The sequence below is a fragment of the Arvicanthis niloticus genome, chromosome 11, assembly GCF_011762505.2.
Source record: "Arvicanthis niloticus isolate mArvNil1 chromosome 11, mArvNil1.pat.X, whole genome shotgun sequence".
Taxonomy (NCBI): domain Eukaryota; kingdom Metazoa; phylum Chordata; class Mammalia; order Rodentia; family Muridae; genus Arvicanthis; species Arvicanthis niloticus.
The window spans coordinates 50,895,539-50,915,671 of record NC_047668.1 but is presented as its reverse complement, the minus strand read 5'-3'; positions in this window follow the sequence as shown (position 1 = coordinate 50,915,671).

Here is a 20,133-nt window from a genome sequence, read left to right as displayed (position 1 = left end):
GCACAGTGGATGGTAACTGCTAATACAGAGGGAATGGCTGTCACCATGGGAGCCAGATGCTCTGAAACCTGAGGCCATGGCACAGCTAACACTAAAATACTGTTCTCACTGTCACTCACTCTGGCAGATCTGCCTCTAGCCTCATGAGATTCACACAAACATGGCAACATCCTGGACAAAGCAGCTCCACATAAAGAAAAACACTCTCGCTAATCTCCTCTGAGTCACTCCTTAATGGACACCAGGAATCAATGGGTCCTAAAAGCCAATGTCTTTTAAAGAATAAACAAAAGGACTTTTTTTCTCATCTCACAAAAGTTACTGGACACCATTTGTACCTAGAGCTGGTGGCTTGTTTGAAAGCCATGTATGAATATTACACCTAAGCAGCATCCTGTCTCATAAAGAGTCAACAATGGAAGTAGAGATGGTATTGTTCTTATGGCTTTCATTTGACTTCAGGAGACCAGAGATCTATGAGTCTCAAGTCCTGTTTCTTCTCTTGGTTTGATGTTTGAATTTTTGTTTCTTTGGTTTTTATTAATCAGTGTCTTGTTGTGTGTCCATGACTGGAATTTACTGTGTACACCAGGCTGGCTTTAAACTTGCAGCAACCCCCTGCCTCTGCCATATTGACTACAGGTGTGCACCTGGATCTTCCCTTTATCTACATCTCTTTTTGTGGATTAATGCTAGCACCAACACAAGGGTTAATGAAATATAGGATGTGGCCCAGGTAGACTAAGTTCTCTACAGTTACTTGAGTACATAAGGCATGTTGTGGTTTTGGATTATTGCTTACATTATGTTAGTTGGGCTCCCAAATTACATGGCAATCACATATCTGCATGTGAGAAACTGCCCCCAGCTGGTTCTAATTGGTAAATAAAGGTGCTGGAAGCCAATGGCTGGGCAGGAAGACAGAGGTGGGACTTTGAGGTTCCTAGACAAGGAACAAACTTGAGGGAGGAGAAGGTCCCAGCCTGGGAAGTATTGGACAGAGAGACAGAGACACTGCCAAGATACAAGAGTTGAGGGATCGTGGTTCACAAGGGCTATAGGCCTGGAGAACTTTGGAAGTGCCCACTCATTTAAGTGATATTTAAATATTTAAGGCATATTAAAATAGAAGGCTCTCAGTGAGTGTGTGTCTGTGTGTGTGTGTGTGTGTGTGTGTGTGTTGTTCATGGATCCATAACATTTGGTCGGATGGCATAGAGTGCATGCAGAGCCTCCAGGGAGTTTAGAGCAAATTAACTTATTATGGCTACAAAGGCATGCAACGGATATCCAGAATTTGATACTGTAACATGAGGTTGTTACATACAAAGTTCATGCTCAAGAAATGCTCAATTGAATCACAAAACAATCACCAAAATCATAATTTTAAAAATTAATTACAGTAATTTGTTACCTATGTGCGTCCTCAGCACACATATGGCAATTAAAGGTTCAGTTGGTAATGGTAGGAGCCTTGTCTTTCCTCCCTTGCGAATCACAAGGATTGAACTTGGGGTATCGGGCTTGATAGCATATACCTTTACCAGCTGAGTTCCCTCACCAATCCATCACAAGGTTTGAGATAAATTCACTATTTGGAGTTTAGATCCATTCAAAGTTATCCTTGGACACATACAGCATGCAGCCTGGGGGAGGCATAGTAAACATGCCTGCCCATGAATATGAGATTACAGAACAGACAAAGGGAACAGGTGAGGAAGATGGGAAAAGACATGACTTTCATAGTTATATGAGTTTCACCCAAGCTTATTAAGCTTTCTGTCCTGTTGGAGAGATGAACAGCACACAGAAAATAATCCCAAAGGAAAGAGGAAAGGAAGGCAATTACTGCTTTGGTAAATTCTTGAGATTATTTTGTTTTATAGAGAAAAGTAAAAATACATCAAGACTATTTATTTCTTAAACAACAAGTTCCTTTAAAAATATATGAATGACAGTTCAATTAGAGAACTTACAATGAGCAGTATTAGTCTTAACATTGCTACAGAAACATCATTAAAGAAAAATGTAATAGTCGCTGTTCATGGAAACAAATCTTATATTATAACCAAATATTTGGGTTGCCATGGTACAGTGCTGTCTTCAGCCTATGTACTCACTTTATACATGCCAGACTATAATTTTGAACACCAGAATCTATTCATGCCTTCCACAGATTCTGATGGGGAGCCAGAAACCCAGGCATAGGCCCATTATTTTGGCAAATTTTATTAGGCTTTTACTGTATACATTTCAGCCGGGCCTTCCATAAAATTCAATAAATGTAATGTTAAAAAATGAAAAGCCTTCAAATAATGAACTTGGGTTAAATCAGGTTCTGAGAGTCATTACAATCACTGTCATGAGGATGAATTAAGAAGGTTGTCTGTTCTCCAATTTAATAACACTTCTGACTGCCTCGTAAATTGTGTGATATATGTTCATTTGGCATCCAGTATTTGATTGGCTTGCTCCTCCAACCCTTCCTCATAAATTAATGTCATCATGAGCATAGACAGCTTCTTCCCTCCTTTCACTGAGTCTTTTTTAAATAGCTCTTAACCCTTCCTCACCCTCAAGACACTATTAATCTAAAAGAATAGGCAATTAAAAGACTCAAAAATCTCTTTATTAAACAACATATCTATGTTGCAAATTTTTTGGAAAACAAGATATAGCTGGTTTCTTTTCAAATAAGCCCAAAGAATACTTCTTTATGTATCTTCCATGCACGAAGTTCTGTCAGGATTCATACTTACATGAGACAAGTCTAAGCTTTGTGAAGGTCCACAACTAGTCGGGGAACCAAATACCTATGCTTTAGCCAGTGAAGGAGACAGAACTGTCAGACAGTGGGCTTAACTTAGTCGTGGGATAAGGAGAGCAAAGAGAGTACTATACTAAGATATTGCTAAGAACCCAATCCAAGTCTTTGTGAGGCCAAAAATTTGGTGAGAGTCTTTAGGAGGTATAAAAGTTCACATCTAAAATTAAAAAGTAAAAAAAGGAGCCCCAAGGGCAAAATATGAGCAATGAGTTGGGAGTAAGGGTTATACTCTTAGAGGGAAAAAAAGGAGTAAGCTTTGAGCCTTGCTTATCTAAAGAAAAGAACGGGTTGTAGAACAGCTTAAGCAGAAAGAACAAACTAAAAAAAGTGTAAAAGATATTACTGATTAGGTATGAAACAGTCATGAAAGCAAAACCTGCATGAACCATTTGTTTAGATTTTATCCTAAGAATGTTTGTTCTGAGCAGGGGAGTTTTCTGAACGTGACTAGATTTCTATTTTTTAAAGCTTGTTTTAAGTGTAGTTGTTTGAGCGCAGGGCGGTGGTGGCGCACGCCTTTAATCCCAGCACTTGGGAGGCAGAGACAGGCGGATTTCTGAGTTCGAGGCCAGCGTGGTCTACAGAGTGAGTTCCAGGACAGCCAGGGCTACACAGAGAAACCCTGTCTCGAAAAACCAAAACAAAACAAAACAAAAACAAAAAAAAAAAAAAAAAAAAAAAAAAGAAGAAGAAGTTGTTTGAGGGACTGGAGAAATGACTCAGTGGTTAAGAGCACCATCTGTTCTTCCAGAGGTCCCAGGTTCAGCTCCCAACATGCACATGGTGGTTCATAACCATCTGTTACTCTCAGGCAGATAAGATGGTTTCCTCTGGCCTCCATGAATACTAGATCACCAGGCATTCACATGGTGCACAGACATACTAGCAGTCAAAAGATTCACACACATAAAGATTTTTTTAAAGAAATTTTTTGGGAGTAGAATAAACATTGAAGTATTTCTGTTTGCTTGAAGATATAACTGAATGACAAATTATGATTATTTAGCTTTGGGAAATTATAAAGAAATGAAGAGAAATTTTTAGATTTGAGAAATTTGCCTGCCAGTCAGATTTACATCATTATGCAAAATATGAGATTTTTAAAAAACTTTTTAAAGAATCATAATGGCTGGGGCTGGAGAGATGGCTCAAATGGTTAAAGGCACCAGCTGCTCTTCCAGAGGTCCTGAGTTCAATTCCCAGCAACCACATGGTGGCTCACAGCTATCTGTAATGGGATCTGATGTCCTCTTCTGGTGTGTCAGAAAATAACTACAGTGTACTCATATAAGATAAATAAATAATTTTTAAAAAAAAAATCAGAAAGGCTTATTTTAGCTCCTGGCTTCAGAGGTCTATGGTCCATGGTAAGGCAAAAGAACATGGTAGCCAATAAACGAAAAAAGGGAGGTAAGAAACCAGAGACCCAACATCCCCTTCAAGGGCAGGCCTCTAGTGATGTAACTTCCACCAGGCCTTACCTACAAACAATATGCACGTCCTAACGGCTCTACAAGCTGACATCCAAGGTTATAACATATAAAACTTTGCGAGAAACTACTTATCCAAATAGGTAAATGAAATAGGATAGGTTAAATGTCACAAGAATCAGAGTCAAAAAAGTGTGACAATGATGGTCAGTACTGTTGCCCATATTATTCACTTTGGGCAAAAAAGTCTTGGGTAGGATTGGGAGTTCAGGTCTGTCTGTGTTAAAGTTGAGAATTTTCCTGTGGAATTCCCAGGGGGAGACTTTTAGTAGGAAATAGGGAATGTGCATATCAAGGCTAAGAAATACCTGAGGACAGCTTGCTTTTATGGAGCTTATAACATTAAAAAAAAAGAGGGGTACTCTGACCCAACAATTATCAGGGACTTGAATATACAAGTGAGTCAATGTTATCCAATAGCAAAAAAAGAATGGGGCCAATAGTCCGAATCTAAAAGCACTTTTAGTGTTTGTTTGAGAAGATGTGAGCCACTTCAGGTTGGAGGTGTCTAAAGAAATCACAACCCAAGAAAAGCTGATGGTATAATGCAGGTTTGTGAGTACTGCCATCTGGAGTGGTCTGAGGTCTATTTGTGAGTACACAGTAGCTGGAAAGACTATTGTGACCATATTTTAGAGAAAACAGAGTGAAAGAGAGATAGTCACTTACAGAGAGACTCTCTTCTGTAAGTGACATGGACCACAGAGGCATGTTTAAACTAGGAGATATCATGTGCTGTTTAAAAATCATGTTTAAACTAGGAAATGGCATGCGATGTTCAGAGTTCCTTGGCTTGTGGATGTGATGGAGAGAGTAGCAGATGGAGTGGTGTGTCTGGAGTAACGTTGCTTGTGATGGGTAAAGGTTTGCTGTTTCCTGTACTTGACTAGCATGTCACCAAAAAAGACATAGGGAAAGCAGACAATAGTTCTCATAAAGAAGGCAAGCCAAGCCTGAGAGAACAACGTTCATTCCCAAAACAAACACACCATGACTATTCAGTTCTAGATAGGAAAGAAGCCTCAGAAAGAAAAGGTTATTTATCAACATTAGCTTGTCTTCATGTGCATGTCACACATATGAGGAAACAATAGAAATAGTCATTGGTAACTTTCTATCCAAATGACTTTTAAGGGCACAGCTTTGTTCATATTCTGAGTCTGAACCTGACGTTGAGGCCACGAGGGAACATTTCAATAAAATATTTTAATCTGGACTTTGTCCAGATGTGTGATGTCATAATACTAACAATGGAAGATGAAGGATACAGCAGTTTGCTGTATATCAGAGATTATCTGTCCACAGGAATAAATGAGACAGTGTTTATCTACTGCATCCTAAAGAAGAAATATTGTTATAGTAATGTTATGCATGTTGTTGTTGTTCTCAGAGGCCAAAAATATATACAGTGCCTTTAAGATCTTGTGACAAGAGTAAGAGCATATGCCAAGACAGGACTAAGACTGGGTGACAACTTGGTGAAATAAAATTACATAGTCCAATGAGTCATATCTTCAAAACAGGAAGGTGGAAATGGAACCATAAGTATAATTATTATATCAGAGCCTATGAAGGGTGTAAATATTACTCAGCTCACAAGCTAACAAGTTAACTCGGCACAGTTTCATATACGCTTGCTTAAGTAAGAGTTAAAAGGACTTTGCTTCTCAAGATGGAAGCAATAGCCAGAGCAGTTGCCAATCCCACATCACCTTAGGGCAGCACAAGCAGATCTAGATTGACACACATGAAATAGGTTGCACTCAAAGAGAAACACACTGAGCCTAGAAGCCTATACCTCTAGAGCAGTGAGTAAAAAAATCAGTTCTCTATCTTAGAGGAGGCATGACCTCATCCTTCAGAGTTGCTTCCTGCAAACAAACCTCGACAAATAGCCCAGATAAGGAGTGTCCAGGGCCTTGCAACTGGCATAGCCAGCAAGATCTATGAGAGCACAAGAAAGGAATGATGGAGTATAACCCAATACTAAGCCCTGCTCCACTAGGGCTGGCCTACATCTCTGTAACTCCACAACTTAGTGTATTTTTTTTCCTCCTTTAAAACAACTGGGTCTTGTTCCATTGGCTGAGGGGGAGGGGGCGCTGAGGCTCACAGCTATTCACAGATGTCATTCTGAAGGTGCCTTTATTGAATAAATCTCCTTAATGAGTCCTTAGTGACTGTGCCATGATAAGTAGGTCAAACCTGAGAGAGAGAAAGAGAGAGAGAGAGAGAGAGAGAGAGAGAGAGAAAGGGTGATTTAGCTATTTTTTTCCATCATTTTCAGAGCTCTCCCTGGTTTTGTAATGTTGAAATCAGAATATTACAGCCTGAGGAAGAAACTTCTGTTAATTCTCAAAGAGTTCACAATCTGCCACATAAATCAGAGTAATGTGGTGAATTGTGATAAGCACAGCCACACGTGTGCAGTTCCATTAAGTCCTTTGTCCTCCCAGGGAGAAGAGGAAAGGCGGCTTTATGTCATCTCGCAATATCAAATTATCTGCTATTTTTTAATATTGAACATCTTAAAGTCATATCTGGGGTTGTTTTGTGAAAAGTGAGCCGATGAATAATTTAGAATGGTATCTTTGCACCTTTCCCTGCATATAAAAAATGTAATCTGACTTAATTGTATGTTGCCATGATAACATTAAGGCAGTCCCTAAGGGATAACTGGGACATGCCCGGCTTAATGAAAAGTCAAAGGACATTACTTGAATTTATATGCACTCAGTCCTCAAGCCCATGCTGCATATTTTCTAGGCTCCACTGCCGGCCTCCCTCTCTAGAGAGCATGGAGTGCCTAGTGGTGTCTGCGGTGTCTCGCTGTTGCTCAAACAGCTAATTAACTGCTTATCATAAATTTCTCATTTGGAAATCAAGAGGCTTGTGAAAATCTGTTAGAACCACAAGTTGGGATCCATGTAACTTCATTACTCACTGAAATCAGAATCCTTTTGATAGTAACATTTTTTTGCTTTGTCTTTGGTTTTGGGGTATGTGTGTGTGCGCGTGTGTGCGTGCATATGTGTTTATTCCTAGGTCCTAGGTTGATAATCATTGATAACCATTGCAACTATGTACCACACAACAACAAAGTAAGTTCCTACAGGAAATCCATTCAGTAGAAGCAAAAATTACCAAGGCAAAACATGTCTGTATGTATGCAATAAAAACTCCACTCAAGGCTAGCAAACTCAGATGGAGGAAATTGCCACTGACATTTGTAGGCAGAGACCTAGGTGCTGTAGAAGCCAGTCAACAGTCTAGACATAAACTGGAGGCCAGGCTCAGCCAGCCCATGTCATAAAAGTTCAGTGAATAAGGAAGAGGTTGAGGGTGCACACTCAGAATGTCAAGAGACTTGGTTGAAGAGGACTTGAGGAATGGAAACCCCATACCCTTCGCCAGCTCCAAAATTGATCCTCAGAATGCATGGGTTTACTCCCAGGATATGTATACCTTATAAAGCATTCCCTCCTTTCTCAGCAATGAGCCAGTGCTTTTGACCAGGTGTTGTTGCTTATTGGCATGGCATTAAACTTGAAGGTTGTTCAACTTACCTTTGATGCTTCCTCTCACTTTCTCCTCCCTCTTGAAACACGCCTGCCACCACATTTATGTGGTGTGTCTGTCTGCTCCCCCTCTAATCCCTCTCCTTCCTGTATGCCTCCCTCTTCTGCTTACCCACAAGCTTCCTGTTCATTATACATAAATCCACTGTTAGCTTCTAGCAACTTCTGATTGCCACCCCCCACCACTGGAATTCTTTATTGCTTCATCCTTGTTTGCATCACGTGTGTTATAATACCTATAATGATGTTGACTCTGTTTAAGTATTTATGCTCATCTCTCCCTAGCTCACCAGGTTAGAGTTATTTTTTTAAGCTTAGGACCTATCTTTTTCTTCTCCTTCTGACAAGGCAGAAGACAGCACTATAAACAGCATTTGCCTCATAAAACTGTCTCTCTCTGTCTGTCTCTCTCTGTCTCTCTTTCTCTCTCTCTGTCTCTCTCTCTGTCTCTCTCTCTCTCTCTCTCTCTCTCTCTCTGTGTGTGTGTGTGTGTGTGTGTGTGTGTGTGTAGTTTTTTTTCAGTGTCATAGTGTTGATTTTCATGTGAGTTCCTCTTTGTACTTGGGACATGTACATGTTTCATCTTTTCCAGGTGACAATCACAGTAGCCCTCAATTTCCGCAAATGACGGAGCAAGGCCTTAGATTGGACTAATGAATAGATAAAACAGTAAAACGAGTGTCATCATGCCACACAATTGCACAAAAAACCCAAATTTGCGCCCAAAATCTGATTGTCCTGTAGTATCTGATTGGCTGAATCACTGGCTCTATAATGTGCTCTGTTAGAGTGGCTCTCTCACAGGAAGAAGATAATGTGTCAGACTCAGAAGAGTAAAACTGTCTGCATGAATCCTTGGTACTCCTCTGAGTATCTATTATATCAATGACCTAATTGAAGTAAAACAACTTCTGTGCACTCAAGATGAACTTGGCTTGATTTAAAGGGTGAAACTATTGGTGAGCCCCACTAATGGCCTAAGGCAAAGGTCAGTTCTAAAGAGAAGTGAGGAGAAAAGAATGTATGGAGGCAGCTGGAAAATTCTAAGGCAAGATTTACATTCTCTAAAAATTGTGAAAATCTGGATATTGAAGGAAGTAGCAATAAAGGACAAAGACAAGTTGTAGAAACAAATGAGAAAAAAAGTCATTAATTAGGGAGATGGGAAAAGAGTCATCAGTCCCTAGGAACTGTGTTACCAGATAGAAGTACAGCACCCTCAAGAAGGACCAAGCTTTTAAACATTTTGTCTTATGTGTGGATTTATGTGTTTATCACCGATCACCGATGTAAGCCCCCCAACACACACACACACACACACACACACACACACACACACTCCACAGCAGGAAGGTAAAAGTCAGAGGACAAAGTCAGCTCTCTCCATCCAATCATGTTCATCCCAAGAATCTAACTTAGACCTTCAAGTAACTACCTGCTGAGTCACCCCACCAGCTAAAAGGTCAACCTTTTCAATGACACCAGGTGTTTAAATTCAGGAGGAAACTTTCATATTGATTTTGATAGCAGGATCAGACTTGGGGTTAAGAAATGGAAGTTGGGAGTAGAGAGTCAAGTTTGAGATAGATTGGGAGAACTGTAAGATACAGTCTGGAAAGAAGCAGGCATAGGTCTTTCCCCCAGGGGCTATCAGGTAGGAAGAAGACTGGGTTGAGCAGATAGACTGCATTTCAGTGGTACTACTCTGGTACTTACAGAAGTAAAAAAACATATTCTTTGAGATTCTATAAACAGAGAAATAATGAATTGGCTCTCTGAAGCCAACATATCCCACAAGAGCCAATTTCTGTCCAGAGCCTTAAGCAAAAAACCACAGCATACAAATGTTAGGTGGCACATGCTGCTGATTCTCCATGCACGTTATAAGGTGATAAGCAGCTAAGAATCACTGTTAGTTATATTCTGACTAGAGACAGGCACTTCATTGTTAAGTTAATAGCATTAAGGAAAATTAAATACAGTGGTCTAGCCCTCAAGCTTCGTTGACTTTCTAATAGTAAAGCAATAAATAATAATAGAGCATTATTAGCACCATGGACAAATATGAGGTGTTTTTAGCTGTCCTGGGTTCATGTCTTTGGACAACTCTAGCTATGACGAAACCTCACAGAGAACTGCCCACTATGGCCACCTGCTTCTAGAATATTTCATTGACCACATAGTCCCAGAGAAAATTGAGCTCATTTTGAAACCTTTGTGGTCAGAGTATGTTGTGACAAAGAAGTGAACTTCCAAGTTGTTTTCCTTGAGTATGGTGCTGCTATTTGGGTTGTGGGAATCTTTAGAGTATGCAGCCTCATTGAAGAAAGTAAGTCACCAGTGGTGAGTCTTGAGGTTTTACTATCTGTTTGGCCTTAATTCCTGTTCCTTCTCCACTCACTGACTGCTTATCTAATGCGACCAGCTACTTCCCATCCTTGTCTCATGACACCCCACCATGATGGAATCTGTCACCTCAAACTGAAAGCCAACACTTAAGTTGCTTTTGCAGGTGTTTGGTCACAGCACTGAAAAACGTAACTTATTCCAGTGAGGATCCTCTTGCATAGGGGACAGCCTCAGACATCTCTCCTCATCAATCTTGTCTGGTGATATCAGAGGAAATAGCAATGAAGAACATGGTGTTTGAAGGAAGCTCTAACCCTGGAAAACTCCAAACCAAATTTTGGTTTCTATCTACCCACACAGATGGCTTCTTTTGTTGATGAGTTCTCTTCAACTCAAATTAATTATGCTATGTAGATTTCCCTGATGCTTACTAAAGACAAATCAATCCTCAAATCTACCTATTGAGAGCTAGTCTCACTGCCTCTTTATTCAAAAAAAAAAAAAAAAAAAAAAACCCAGCACTGAGATTTAAAAAATATGCCCATTTACTTTTGTAATCATTCTTTCATATTTTCTCTCTGCTTCTAAACGTTCTTTACAGATGTTGCACACATGCATGCATGTTCACACTCGCACACAAATAAAACATAAGCATTGCACCTCTTTTCCTAAATAATTTAACAGAGAGGAGAGTGAAACAAATCTCAAAATTGGTAAAATGAAGTTTCCTAAGGATTTGAGGTCATGACACTACTGACTTCCCCTCAAAGCTTGCCGTTTTCACAGAGGGCCTCCATTTATAATGTGAAAAATGGAAGCCTCACATTCCTTGGGTGGCAAGTTATAATGAGTTTGTAGTGATGACAGGAAAAAAAGTAGCCCCCTCTGGGACCCTAAGCAGTCTTCATTGCTGCCTGAAACCCTGAATTAAACATAGGTGTGACTTTTGAGAATTCGGGACAGCAAAGCTGATTGCACTGAGTGACAGGTCTGAACTATACAAGTAAAGTCTTATGACACTACTATGTCTTCACATAAATATGCCTCCCTCGATAAGCCCAGAAAGTGAATATCAAAATTTCCTTCATTTTCTGAGTGGGCAAATAGGCTCATGGGAATCAGGCAGTTTTTGCAGATTTGCACAGTGGCTAGAAGGTCCATCCTAGATTAAAAACCTCACCTCTGATGTCCAGGGTACATCTTTTTCTCCTAGAATGTAATCTTGTCTCTTATTTGTGACTTCCAACTGAAAGCCAAATCTGACAGCTAAAAATCAACTGATCACCCTCTCAGCACACCTAGTGTCAGCTCCTGAGGCAGACACATCTAGTGGCAGGCCAACTTATTCCCTTTTTATAGATCCTTGTGTTTGATAGCAGACAGTATCAGTAGTAAGAGTATGGATGCAACTAAACCAGAGTCTTCTGTTGCTCAGCAAATGTTTAGCCACGGAATTAAATTAGCTTATTTCAGTTACTCTTTGCATAGTTATGAACCCAGGAGCAAATCAAGCACCTCTTAGAGAAAGTCTGTAAAAGTGGAACTTAGCAGGAAACTGTTTAGAAGGTAAAGAGTTATGGAATGTTCCCAAAAGCCCAAATTACAAGGATGGTCCTTAGCTTATGGCATCTCAGGAGACATTAAGAATTTAAGAGGTGAGCAGAATGGGTGCCCTAAAGGGCATTGGTGGCTTGCCCTTGATGAAGTTGTGGAGCCCTGGACTCTGCTTTCCATTTTGCATCTTGAGAGGCTTTGCTCTATCATAGATTTCATAGCTTCATGGTGGTCTGCCTCCCCATGGACTCAGAACTCAGACATTATGAACAAATTCAGATAGAAATGATGGGCCACAATAAATCTTTTTGTTCTTTGTACAAAACAAAGAAACAAAACAAAAAAAATGGATTGTCTCAGGCATTTGTACAAAACAAAAAAAAATGGATTGTCTCAGGCATTTGTTACCGTAATGGAAAGTTGACTAACATATCTACTTTATTGTAACAAAGATACACTGGACTCTCTTATTCAGGGATTTTGTAGAATGTATTATCTGTCTGTCTGAGTTCCTTAACAATAAACAGACAAAAGTGGCACTTTCTTCTCCAGAAGACCCTCCAGGATTAAATGAGATAACATGCTTAATATTCTGGCCACATATTAGGCCTTAATAAATGTTAGTTCCCATTACATTTATACTCGTCCCAACATAAATTTAAACTAAATTATCAATTTTTGAGTAAGTTACTATAATATCTAGTATTAAAATTAACTTCAAATAACTTATAATTGGCTGTTACACTAAAGACGGCTATTAATCCATGGAAATTTTCAAATGCCCTTAATGAATGTGTATATTTTGAGATAGAGTCTCATGTATCTCAGTCTCATGGAAAACTCCCTATGCAGCAGAAGATAACCTTGAGCTTTTACTCTGCTTAATTCTACTTTCCAAAGGCTGGGACTGTAGAACTGTGTCAGTGTAGACAGTGCTGGGTATCTAACACCAGACTTCATACATGTTAGGCAAGTGCTTTACCAAGAGAGTTGTATCTCCAGGCCTGTTCTGTCTTTAACAGAATACAAAGACTGAAAGACCTAGAACAGATGACCACATGAAACAGGTCCACATGTTGTAAGATAACTTTGAAGCTATGCTCTAAGGAAGTCTCTTTTGTATCCCATATCAGGGTTTAGAAAAATGACTCCTACCTAAAAAAAGAAAATCAACTATAATATAGAAAAGTATCATCTATAATAGAACTGTATAAAATACACTTAAAAAACACAGAGCATTCCTACTCAGCAATGCTAATACTTTACAATCTGATTAATTTCCAAGAATATGTATGTATCTGTATAGATAGCTATGTCCACTTGGGGTCACCATCAAATCTCTTCCATACTGTGAGCCCCAGTCGAATATGATTCATGTCATCACTTGATATTACACCTAAGGCTCCAGATTCAAGTCTTTCTCAACAATAGCATCTTCCAGAGGTTTTAAGGATAGTCTAGGAGAAGCCTCCTAATAACACTTTTTATAGTTAGCTGTTTGGTCATGAGAATCAAGTTCAGCTTATTACCCATGATGTTGTCACCTATCATCTGGGCCCTGTCCACAGATCCAGTCCATCCAGAGACAAGGGTCTCTCTGGCCATGGAATGGGAAAATGGAGCCGACAAGGAATGGATGGTCTAACCCATTGTGTTTGCTCCATTTTTCTGGAACTCAGTCATGAATCTATTCATACTTGTTGTCCTTCCAAAGGCCTCCAGGAAACACAAGGCTGGAATGGAGGGGGCGAGGAGAACATCTTAGAAGTAAATCCTGATTATTCATCATCTCAGGACTATTTGCCTGACGGAATCACAAAGTGGTTTTTCTTCTTACATATATTTCCTACCCTTTGGGTGCAAGAACTGTTGGGCTAAGAGAATCCAACCTACTCTTGGATACTCACGAATGTCTTATTTCCTTTTAACCATTTTTTATCCTCTCTTGCTATGTTTCCATCAGCAATACAGGGTGGAAAACATGATACATATGGTTTACTCTCAATTTGGTCCTAGAAATAACATATATGCATATGTTGTTCTCCCTAAGGGTGTATGTATTTCCTGAACTCAACCTAATTTGACTGGTTGTGGTTAGACTTGTAAAGAGAAAGTCTAAGAGAGACTATCAGACCAGGTAGAGAACATGCTAGAATAGTCAAGGCTTCTAAGAAAAAAAAAAAAAAAAACAAAAACAAAAAACAATTTTGACACATCGGAGGTTGTATCTCTGTGTGGATACTGCCAAAGTTGCCAAGCCCTCTTCCCACAGTGACAGCAGCCTCCCTCAAACCTCAGGGATGCCCTGTTTTCTTGTCATGCTGTGAAAAGCCAGCCCAGAGATGTGTTTTGGTCTTTCTGTCAAAACACACTCCCCACCTGAGTTGCCAGCACTGTTGATGACACTTTTGGAGCTTTTGGATTTACAGAGGTCCCGTTTTGCAGAGATGGAAATTGAGGTGTGTGTGGGGGGCGGGGGGGGGGGCTACCAGCTTCACCTATCTTTTCTGAAGAACAACTCTCTGATCTTCATGGGAATATTGGTGATGCTTTTATGTCCCAAATTTGTCTCGATTTTGAAAATCACCCATCTTTATTTTAGCTTGAGATGGGAAATAAACAGGGAGTAAAAATCTCTTAGTGTAAGCAGGAACGCTAACTCCAGAGCCAGTGAGGATGTAGGGAGGCAAATCCATTTAGCCTTTCTTCTATGCATTAGGGACCCATGTGAAAAACTTGCAAGCAACCCAGAGAGAGCAAGAGCAGACAGCAGGGAGTGAACAAAGCAGATAGATACTTAGTGCATATAGATAATATCCAACTCTAGTATCAGGGAGTGTGTGGCCAGGGAGGGCGTCTCCTAGGAAACCATCAGATTATACCGGGAGAGACAGGCTTTAACATAAAAAGAGCTACAGGGGAAACAACGAACTTCAGCTAGTAACAAACTGTGTTCAGCTATGCTCCCGTCATTTCTTGTACAACAAATAGGCCTGCACTGTTCAGGCAGGTACAGCCGCACCCAGGGCGGGGACTCCTGTGCACTGAGTTCTCTAAGAGAACTACTAGGCAAAGCACAAGAAGCAGAGAGCTGACCACTCACCCTAACAGCCCATGTTGGGGCTAGAGGCAGTGTCTGCAATTACAGTGCTGCAGAAAAAGCATGAAACTAAGAAGGAGATTTCTTGCAAGCTGAACTGATGGTCCTGTGTGGGGACCTAGTAGCTGCTGACAGACATAAATACTCCTGGGGAAGGAAGAATTGAGCACTTGTTGCTCTTCCCAGGTACTAGAATTTGGTTCCTAGCATATATTCTGGGCAGCTCACAACTACCTACAACTTCAGCTCCAGGGGACAGACACCCTCACCTAGCAACCTCAGTACGCACACACACCCCCACACTCATGAATAAAAATAAATCTAAAAAAAGGAAAACATGTAAACCTTTCTCTCTCCACTACCCTCCCGCATTGTCTTTCCTTTCCTTCACCTCCTTCTGTCACACACAAACACATATGCACACATATGCACTTATGTACACACATACACATATACACAGACATAACACACACACACACAGTGGAACGAGAGAGGATCTCTCTCTCTTCATTTTTCTGTACAGTTAACCTAAGCATGCATGTCACAGATATATATGCATGCAGAGCATTTATACACATAAAATAAAATTTTAAAATAAATAAATAAAAACAAAAACTACATTTCATTTAGGATACTTCTTCATTCCTCCCTCTGCCTGTATGGCCAGAAAGACATGAGTAGACGGGCCTGTCATTTCTAAGCAGAGGCCCACTGGGCATGAGCAGCCCCCACACATAGCATCAAGTCCCATAATGATGGCCATAGATCATACAGAGAACCTAAAATGTTAGTACTCTCACTGATAACTGGGAACGCTTGGTTGCCTAGCAACAGATAGGGATAGCACAATCATAAATAAATATACTTCGGAATAATTTTCTGAATCTTGTCATTTAGCCATTTAACAAATACAAGCTTCCCAGGATAATGAGATTCCAAGGTTGTTTCAACGTTGTTGTCTCTTTCCTGAACATGTTTGCTTCTATCTGGTTAGGGACATATTTCATTCCAATGTTTCTCTAATCCAAAAGTGTTCCTCGAGAATGTACATGCAGCCCTGCAGTGGCAATGGAAGACACCAAGCCATCCAACCTACTTTGGATCCAGGGCTGGCCTGTATTCTGGAGACCAGAATTCTTTGGACTCATGTGGGTGTGTTGCTAAGTAATGGGGAGGGACTTAAAAGGACAAATCCTTGCCATGTACACTGAAAGGAATATTAAGGAATGTGACAGTTCCTGGCTGGGGAGAGAGCTCAGTGTATGAAGTGCCAATTGTCCAAGTGTGGAGATCTGAGTTCAGATTTCCAGAACCCACAGAAAACCAGACAGACAGAGACAAAGTACTGTGCATGTTTCCAGAATGCTCACTGGGAGATGGGAGACAGAGAGAGGAGGGTCCTTGGAAGCCTGCCTGTTGACTGGTCTGGCACACGCAGTTGTAAAAGAGACCTTGTCCCAAGGTGGAAAGGGAGGCTGCCCTGTGACATCTATATTGTGATATGTACACAGCTGCATTGGCATGCATGCATGTGCAAGCATGTACACGTGTGAGAGTACACACATATACAGAGACAGAGAGACAGACAGACAAGAGTCTAAGACAGAGAGAGATTTTTAAAAAGAAATGTGATTTTCTTAAATGAACAGGCTATACTCATAAACCAACCACCATATTCTGGTGAAAGGAAGGAGTATTTGTTTCTGGACATTCATTGTCATTTGTTATAAGAGTAGATTGTGCAATGATTTAAGATGGGACAGATCTAGCCAAGTCTTACAGTAGTAGCCTAACACCTAAAGGCCAAGCTTCAATTTTATCATTCAAAAATAGAGGATTATTCTGAAAGACATTGCTTCAAAGTATTGCAAGGAATACACAAGCTAAACAATGCAGTATGCATTTCAAGGAGGGTGCATAATAGGTGCTTAATAAGTAGGTCCTCCAATGCCATGCATTCTACTAACAGAAATGCCCTTGGTTGGGTTCCTGAGACAGCACCTTTATTTAAGTGCTCCCAATGGCATTGAAGGGGAGCTCTAATTCAGCTTCCTTGCAAATTCAAACCACTGGTCCCATCATCACATATTACTGATGCTCCATGGTACAAGCAGGAAAGGAGATATGCTCAGTACTTTATATGTGTGCAAACTTTAAATTCTCTCTCTCTCTCTCTCTCTCTCTCTCTCTCTCTCTCTCTCTCTCTCTCTCTCTTCTCTCTCTCACCTGCTCCCTCCCTCTGGCTGTTGAAGCTACTTCTGACTCAAAATCCCTCCCATCATGCAGTCTCCAGCCCACCCACTCCCTCCCCACCCACCCCCCTTGTCCACTGTCTTACTCTGCCTCCACCTCCAGCCTTCACCAGGGACACTCTGACCTCCCTTTCCCTCCTCTTGCTAAATTTAGAGGAGAGCTGTCTCCCTGGTGTGAGAGGTTGGGGGCTGTGGCAGCAGGGTACTGAGCTGCTCTTGAATTGGCTGTAGGCAGTGAGGGAAGGACAAATGTCAGGAAGACCTGCTGGCTGGTCACCCTCCCTCACCTCCCCCCCCCCCATCAGCTCCTCAACAGAGTCTCTTGACAGGCAGGGTAAGAGGAAGAGGGCATGAAGGCCTTTGAAGTTTGGCTGCCTGTCACCAGAGCTCAAAGAGACCGAGGGCTTGTCAGAGCACAAGTCACTAGGGCTCTCCTCCTTTCCCAATTAATTCAGTTGGCTCCAGAAGGAAAAGATTGTGATCTGCCCAGAGCTGAGGCACAGGCTCAGTTCACTGGTGCGACACTGCTGCATCTTAAATCCTCAAGTGCTGGACCACAGCCATGGCACAGAAGTTTACTTAGCTCTCTTAGGGCAACTTCCCCTACGCACCAAGCACCAGCCCCAAAGAAAGCAGGCAAAGACTATCTTCGTTGACCAGCCTATGTGCTTACTGGTCAAAATCAGGAATCTCAGCCTAGATCTTCCTCTTTCTTTGGATTTCTTTTTTCCCACCCCCCAAACCTACCCAAAGCCCACCATCAGACATTTATAATAGGGAACTGCTGGGAATATATGGGAAGGAGAAATGTAACTCCTTGGAAGTCTGGGTTTAAAAAAAAAAAAAAAAAAAAGACATGGGTCAGAAGGAAGAGAAGCGAAGTACAATGTGTGTGATTGAAATGACCATAAAGAATACCTTGCTTCTGTGCTGTCCTAATTAATTTTTCTTGTTGCTGTAACAAAATACCTGACATAAATAATTTAAGGCAGAAAGTGTTTGCTCTGACTCACAGTTTGAGGCTCTAGCATATTTTTTTAGGCTGCGGGAGCCCTGAAGCAGCTGTCATGTGCCATCTAAAGTTAAGAAACAGAGGTAGGTGAATAGTATGGTTCAGCTCACTTTCTTGTCTTCATTCTGTCAGTTCAGGACTCCAGACCATAGAATGTGCCATCCGAACCCAGCTTAGGTCTTTCCTTCTCAAACTAACCCAGTCTAGAAACTCCTTTAGAGACATGGCCACCAGATTGTTTCTATGGTGATTTGAAATTCCATGAAGTTGACAATCAATATCAAATACTGCATATGCCAAACTAAAACAAGGATAAAAACTGTTCATAATTTTCAATGGTACATAATTTCAATGTACAATGCTATATTTGTCAGAAACAGAACAAGCACCCTAAAGCAAATACCGATGCCATTTTGCCCATTCTTCACCTTTATAATTAACTGTTTTGAGTCTTAATCTAAAGTTGAACTGATAGTAGTTACATGCCTCCCACCCCCCATCCAGTCAAGGGAATACTCCAATCCATTTGTGTCTATCCTATCCTCTGTTTCCCCTGCTACAATTGCCTCAGATTACCCACAAGCATCTAGTGGCCAAGCCTGCATACTTCCAGAATCTTCTCAGTGAACATATAGCAGGATGGACCGAGGCAAGGATGGGGGGAGGGCATCAGGAAGAAGCCTATTCTTGATGCTGGAATGGTATCAGTTTGGCATCCAGAAATGGGTGAGAGGTCAGAAAGGAGACTATTCTATGATAAAAATCAGTCATGTTTTCAGCAACACTAAAAAGAAAGCTTTGTGGGAAAGACTTAAGGCAAAGCATCTGTGACCAAATGTCTCATGGCATTTCTGCTCAAAAAGAATGTTAAGGGCCACAGTATGCTGTGTTAGTCAAATGACGCTGGTGCAGAATCCAGACATCTTGAGTTCTGGCATGTGCCCTATCGCTAGTCAGCTGGATGAGTCTTAGAGTGTCCCTTTACCTCTCTGAGCCATGGCTTCTCAGTATGTAAAAATGATGATCATGCATGCCAAGTGTGTCTCATGGGAATAATATGGGGACCAAGTTTAGAGACAGATGGGAAAGAGCTTTGTAAGGTGTGATTTGGAAGCTGTGTCTGTACAGATTGTATTGGTAAGACAACATAAGGCCACACAGAAGAATTTTAGAGAAGTGAGCCCTTAAAGTCATAAGCTGAAAGACCAGGTATGGTTTGAGAGGATGACATAGGATGAGGGATGCCTTTGTGGAACGCCTGTACATAGAGCAAGTTGGCCACATTCCTGAGTCTAGCTTTGTGTCAGTAGCATTGTTTCAGTTGAACTCGGAGTAGTCTAGTGCATGACCATTTGTTTGTACAGTGTGCCATGCGCAAATCCTAAAGCACAATGTGTACAGGAAATTACGGAAGCCATAAGTTGCTGAGAGATGATATACAGCATATGTCAACACCCTATAGACCCAAATCCAAGTCCCCAGTCTCAAACATGGCTACCCTTTGCTAGTTTGACCTCAAATGAGCTGCACAAAGGTTGCCATTCTAAGAAAATCACATATGGAGTCACAAGCTGGTAAGGATCAGTTCAGTATTGTGTTAGGTTGCTCCCCAGAGAAATAGATCCCAATAATGTATCTGACCTTTGCCCAAATAGTGACAATGTATAGACCTGAAATGATTCTACTGGACTGATGAATTTAATATATCTGGGTACCAGGAAATTGGAGACATCAGAACATTCCATGGGATAAAGAAGTGTACATTCAGCAAATGGTATCACTGCCTCCTGAAGACAGTGAGCTCACAGAGGGCATCCAGCACAAACTGAAGTCATGAAAGGATCTGGGTCATTCCTCTAAACCAAATGTCTCACCTCTAGCTAGAAGAGCCAGGAGGAAAGCAGTGGGAGCTTGTAAATTAATGATAAGTAACTCTGTTCTTCCTCCTAGCTCATGACTTCCCTATTTGGT